The sequence below is a fragment of the Arachis stenosperma genome, chromosome 6, assembly GCF_014773155.1.
Source record: "Arachis stenosperma cultivar V10309 chromosome 6, arast.V10309.gnm1.PFL2, whole genome shotgun sequence".
Lineage (NCBI taxonomy): Eukaryota > Viridiplantae > Streptophyta > Magnoliopsida > Fabales > Fabaceae > Arachis > Arachis stenosperma.
The window spans coordinates 127,380,265-127,387,194 of NC_080382.1; the positions used below are offsets into that span (position 1 = coordinate 127,380,265).

At 40.3% G+C, this 6,930-nt stretch overlaps 1 non-coding gene across 1 annotated transcript; it reads right to left on the reverse strand.

The window, feature by feature from the left end:
- Positions 1–1,139: 1,139 nt before the first annotated feature.
- Positions 1,140–1,247, reverse strand: LOC130937885 (small nucleolar RNA R71). The gene has a single exon (XR_009069078.1). It is a non-coding gene; the product is annotated as a small nucleolar RNA R71 (small nucleolar RNA).
- Positions 1,248–6,930: the final 5,683 nt, after the last annotated feature.

Sequence of the window (6,930 nt, forward strand, 5' to 3'; positions counted from 1 at the left end):
TCCTTTTTCAAAGATACTTACTAACAATTAATGATTTGATTGAACATTTCAAGTATGTTGCCTTTTCTGTTGAGAAAGGTTTAATGTTTGAATCATATCTTTTCTTGTTAGGCAAGTCATTAATTTTTAAAATCAAATCTTTTTTTTAATTGTTTTCAAATCATATCTTTTTTAAAATTGTTTTCAAATCAAATCTTTTTAAAATTGTTTTCAAATCATATCTTCTCAATCACATCTTTTTAAAACCAATCATATCCTCTTAACCACATCTTTTTCAAAATAGTTTTCAATCAAATCTTTTTGATTTCTAATTTCAAAATCTTTTTCAAAAATCACTTTACTTCTTTCCCACTTTTGTTTTCGAAAATCAATTAGTGTTTTTCAAAATGTTTTTAAAATCTTTTACTTAATTTTCAAAAATTACTTCCCTTCTTCTCACATCCTTCTATTTATGGACTAACACTATCCCTTAATGCAAAATTCGAACTCCATCTTCTTTGATAAGTTTGAATTTTCTACCTCTGTCTTCCATTTTTCTATTCCTCTGACACCTCAAGGAATCTCTATACTGTGACATAGAGGATTCCACATTTTCTTGTTCTCTTCTCCTTCATATGAGCAAGAACAAAGACAAAGGCATTCTTGTTGAAACTGACCCTGAACCTGAAAGGACCTTGAAGCGAAAGCTAAGAGAAGCTAAGGACCTGACCGAATTCTTCAAAGAAGAAGAACCCATGGCAGCCGAAAATAACAACAATGCCAGCAATGCAAGGAAGGTGCTTGGTGACTTTACTGCACCTACTCCCGACTTCTATGGGAGAAGCATCTCTATCCCTGCCATTGGAGCAAACAACTTTGAGCTTAAGCCTCAATTAGTTTCTCTAATGCAACAGAATTGCAAGTTCCATGGACTTCCATTGGAAGATCCTCATCAGTTCTTAGCTGAATTCTTGCAAATCTGTGACACAGTCAAGACTAATGGGGTTGACCCTGAGGTCTACAGACTAATGCTATTCCCTTTTGCTGTAAGAGACAGAGCTAGAATATGGTTGGACTCACAACCTAAAGAAAGCCTGGACTCTTGGGAAAAGCTAGTCAATGCCTTCTTGGCAAAGTTCTTTCCACCTCAAAAATTGAGTAAGCTTAGAGTGGAAGTCCAAACCTTCAAACAGAAGGATGGTAAATCCCTCTATGAAGCTTGGGAAAGATACAAACAATTAATCAGAAAGTGTCCTTCTGACATGCTTTCTGAATGGAGCATCATAGGTATTTTCTATAATGGTCTCTCTGAACTATCCAAGATGTCTTTGGATAGCTCTGCTGGAGGATCTCTTCATCTGAAGAAGACGCCTGCAGAAGCTCAAGAGCTAATTGAAATGGTTGCAAATAACCAATTCATGTACACTTCTGAAAGGAATCCTGTGAACAATGGGACCAGTCAGAAGAAAGGAGTTCTTGAGACTGATGCTCTGAATGCCATATTGGCTCAGAACAAGATATTGACTCAACAAGTCAATTTGATTTCTCAAAGTCTGTCTGGAATGCAAAGTGCACCAAGCAGTACTAAGGAAGCTTCATCTGAAGAAGAAGCTTATGATCCTGAGAACCCTTCAATGGGAGAGGTGAATTACTTAGGAGAACCCTATGGAAACACCTATAATTCTTCATGGAGAAATCACCCAAATTTCTCATGGAAGAATCAAGAGAAACCTCAACAAGGTTTCAACAATTACAATGGTGGAAGAAACAGGTTTAGCAATGGCAAGCCTTTTCCATCATCTTCTCAGCAACAGACAGAGAATTCTAAGCAGAACCCCTCTAACTTAGCAACCATGGTCTCTGATCTAATCAAAACCACTCAAAGTTTCATGAATGAAACAAGGTCCTCCATTAGGAACTTGGAGGCACAAGTGGGACAGCTGAGTAAGAAAATTACTGAACTCCCTCCTAGTACTCTCCCAAGTAATACAGAAGAAAATCCAAAAGGAGAGTGCAAAGCCATAACCATGGCCGAATTTGGAGAGGAAAGAGAGGAAGTGGACGCCACTGAGGAAGACCTCAATGGGCGTGCACTAGCCTCCTCTGAGTTCCCCAATGAGGAACCATGGGAATCTGAGTCTCAAAATGAGACCATAGAGATTCCATTGGACTTACTTCTGCCTTTCATGAGCTCTGATGAGTATTCTTCCTCTGAAGAGGATGAGTATGTCACTGAAGAGCAAGTTGCTAAATACCTTGGAGCAATCATGAAGCTAAATGACAAGTTATTTGGAAATGAGACTTGGGAGAATGAACCTCCTTTGCTCACCAAAGAACTGGATGACTTGTCTAGGCAGAAATTACCTCAAAAGAAACAAGATCCTGGGAAGTTTTCAATACCTTGTACCATAGGCACCATGACCTTCAAGAAGGCTCTGTGTGACTTAGGGTCAAGTGTGAACCTCATGCCTCTCTCTGTAATGGAGAAGCTAGGGATCTTTGAGGTGCAAGCTGTAAGAATCTCACTAGAGATGGCAGACAAATCAAGAAAACAAGCTCATGGACTTGTAGAGAATGTTTTGGTAAAAGTTGAAGACCATTACATCCCTACTGATTTCATAGTCCTAGAGACTGGGAAGTGCATGGATGAATCCATCATCCTTGGCAGACCCTTCCTAGCCACAGCAAAGGCTGTGATTGATGTTGATGGAGGTGAACTGATCATTCAAGTGAATGAAAAATCCTATGTGTTTAAGGCTCAAGGATATCCTTCTGTCATCATGGAGAGGAAGCATGAAGAGCTTCTCTCAAATCAGAGACAAACAGAGCCCCCACAGTCAAACTCTAAGTTTGGTGTTGGGAGGCCACAACCAAACTCTAAGTTTGGTGTTGAACCCCCACATTCAAACTCTAAGTTTGGTGTTGGGAGGTTCCAACATTGCTCTGAGTATCTGTAAGGCTCCATGAGAGCCCTCTGTCAAGCTACTGACATTAAAGAAGCGCTTGTTGGGAGGCAACCCAATGATTATATTTTATATATTTTCTTTTGTTATTTTGTGTTTTTTGTAGGTTGATGATCATAAGAAGTCACAAAATCCATTGAAAAAGCAAAAACAGAATGAAAAACAGGAAGAAAAACAGCACACCCTGGAGGAAGAACCCACTGGCGTTTAAACGCCAGTGAGGCTAGCAGTTGGGCGTTTAACGCCCAGTCTGGCACCATTATGGGCGTTAAACGTCAGAAAAGGGCAAGAACCTGGCGTTAAACGCCAGGAATGGGCACCAGCCCGGCTTTAACGCCAGAAATGGCTCAAAACGTGATTTTGAGCAACATTTGGTGCAGGGATGACTTTTCCTTGACACCACAGGATCTGTGGACCCCACAGGATCCCCACCAACCTCACCACCCACATCCATCCTTCATAAAACCCCACATACCTCACCATTCAAATTCAAACCACTTTCCCTCCCTAACCCACCCATACATGGCCGAACACAAAGCCATTCCCTTCTTCCTCATTTCTTCTTCTTCTACTCTCTTCTTTCTTCTTTTGCTCGAGGACGAGCAAACCTTTTAAGTTTGGTGTGGTAAAAGCATTGCTTTTTGTTTTTCCATAACCATTTATGGCATCCAAAGCCGGTTCAACTGAGAAGGCATGACCTCAAACCCATCACTAAGAAAAGGATGGAGCAAACAAGAGACCCCTCTCATCAAGAGATCCCTGAGATACCTCAAGGGATGCACTTTCCTCCACAAGACTATTGGGAGCAACTAAACACCTCCCAAGGAGAATTGAGTTCCAACATGGGACAACTAAGGGTGGAGCATCAAGAACACTCCATCATCATTAGAGAAGATCAAAGAATCATGAGAGAGGAGCAACAAAGACAAGGAAGAGACATTGAGGAGCTCAAGAACTTCATAGGATCTTCAAGAAGAACAAGCCGCCATCACTAAGGTGGACCCGTTCTTTAATCTCCTTGTTCTTTATTTTTCTGTTTTTCGAAATTTTCATGCTTATGTTTATCTATGTTTGTGTCTTATGATCATTAGTGTCTTAGTGTCTATGCCTGAAAGCTATGAACATGAATCCATCACCTTTCTTAAATGAAAACTGTTTTTATTACAAAAGAACAAGAAGTACAGGATTTCAAATTCATCTTTAAAACTAGCTTAATTAGTTTGATGTGGTGACAATACTTTTTGTTTTCTGAATGTATGCTTGAACAGTGCATATGTCTTTTGAATTTGTTGTTCATGAATGTTAAAAATTGTTGGCTCTTGAAAGAATGATGAAAAAGGAGACATGTTACTGAGGATCTGAAAAATCATAAAAATGATTCTTGAAGCAAGAAAAAGCAGTGAATACAAAAAAAAAAATATACGAAAAAAGGGGAGAAAAAGGAAAAGAAAGAAAAAGAAAGAAATAAAGTTGTGATCCAAGGCAAAAAGAGTGTGCTTAAGAACCCTAGACACCTCTAATTGGGGACTCTAGCAAAGCTGAGTCACAATCTGAAAAGGTTCACCCAATTATGTGTCTGTGGCATGTATGTATCCGGTGGTAATACTGGAAGACAGAGTGCTTTGGGCCACGGCCAAGACTCAATAAGTAGCTGTGTTCAAGAATCATCATACTTAACTAAGAGAATCAATAACACTATCTGGATTCTGAGTTCCTAAAGAAGCCAATCATTCTGAACCTCAGAGGATAAAGTGAGATGCCAAAACTGTTTGGAGGCAAAAAGCTACTAGTCCCGCTCATCTAATTTGGAGCTAGTTTCATTGATAATTTGGAGTCTATAGTATATTCTCTTCTTTTTATCCTATTTGATGTTCAGTTGCTTGGGGACAAGCAACAATTTAAGTTTGGTGTTGTGATGAGCGGATAATTTGTACGCTTTTTGGCATTGTTTTTAGTATGTTTTTGGTAGTTTTAGTTGAGTTCTTAGTATATTTTTATTAGTTTTTAGCTAAAATTCACTTTTCTGGACTTTACTATGAGTTTGTGTGTTTTTCTGTGATTTCAGGTATTTTCTGGCTGAAATTGAGGGATCTGAGCAAAAATCTGATTCAGAGACTGAAAAGGACTGCAGATGCTGTTGGATTCTGACCTCCTTGCACTCGAAGTGGATTTTCTGGAGCTACAGAAGCCCAATTGGCGCGCTCTCAACGGCGTTGGAAAGTAGACATCCTGGGCTTTCCAGCAATATATGATAGTCCATACTTTTCTCAAGATTTGATGGCCCAAACCGGCGTTCAAAGTCACCTTCAGAATTCCCAGCGTTAAACGCCGGAACTGGCACCAAAATGGGAGTTAAACGCCCAAACTGGCATAAAAGCTGGCGTTTAACTCCAAGAAGAGTCTCTACACGAAATTGCTTCATTGCTCAGCCCAAGCACACACCAAGTGGGCCCGGAAGTGGATTTTTATGTCATTTACTCATTTTTGTACACCCTAGGCTACTAGTTTTCTATATATAGGACCTTTTACTATTGTATTTTCATCTTTTGATCATGTTTTTATGATTGAACCCTCTTTTGGGAGGCTGGCCATTCGGCCATGCCTAGACCTTGTTCTTATGTATTTTCAACGGTGGAGTTTCTACACACCATAGATTAAGGTGTGGAGCTCTGCTGTACCTCGAGTATTAATGCAATTACTATTGTTCTTCTATTCAATTCTGCTTGTTCTTGTTCCAAGATATCACCTGTTCTTCAACTTGATGAATGTGATGATTGGTGCACGAAATTGCAATAACACTTTTGCAATCCCGCACAACTAACCAGCAAGTGCACTGGGTCGTCCAAGTAATACCTTGCGTGAGCAAGGGTCGATCCCACGGAGATTGTCGGCTTGAAGCAAGCTATGGTTATCTTGTAAATCTTAGTCAGGATATCAGAAATTATCAGGATTGATTGTAAAAAGCAAAAGAACATGTAATGGTTACTTGTATTGCAGTAATGGAGAATGGGTTGAGGTTTGGAGATGCTCCATCTTCCGAATCTCTGCTTTCCTACTGTCTTCTTCATCAAGCACGCATGTCTCCTTCCATGGCAAGCTCGTGTAGGGTCTCACTGTTGTCAGCAGCTACCTCCCATCCGCGCAGTGAAAGCTAATGCACACACTCTGTCACAGTGCTGCCAATCACCGGTTTGGTTCCCTCCCCTACCGGAATAGAATCACTCTTTTGCGTCTGTCACTAACGCCCAGTAGGTTACAGGTTTGAAGCACGTCACAGTCATTCAATCATTGAATCCTACTCAGAATACCACAGACAAGGTTTAGACCTTCCGGATTCTCTTGAATGCTGCATCAGGTCCTGCCTATACCACGAAGATTCCGATTAAAGAACCCAAGAGATAACTACTCAATCTAAGATAGAACAGAGGTGGTTGTCAGCACGTGTTCATGTTGAGAATGATGATGATTGTCACGGATCATCACATTCATCCGGGTTAAGAACAATGTTATCTTAGAATGGAAGCAAGCATGATTGAATAAGAACAGTAGTAATTGCATTAATCCATCAAGACACAGCAGAGCTCCTCACCCCCACCATGGGGTTTAGAAACTCATGCTGTGGAAGAAAATGTGTACAATGTCATAAGGCCACATCCGTACTGATTACATGTAAAAGGTCCTATAAGTAGTAAACTAGTATCCTAAGGTTTACAGAAATGAGTAAATGACAGAAAAATCCACTTCCTGGCCCACTTGGTGTGTGCTTGGGCTGAGCAATGAAGGAAATTCGTGTAGAGACCTTTTCTGGAGTTAAACGCCAGTTCTCATGCCAGTTTGGGCGTTTAACTCCAACTTTTATTCCAGTTCCGGCGTTTAACGCTGGAATTTCTGAGGCCGGATTGCTACGCGGGTTTGGGCCATCAAATCTTGGACAAAGTATGGACTATTATATATTGCTGGAAAGCCCTGGATGTCTACTTTCCAATGC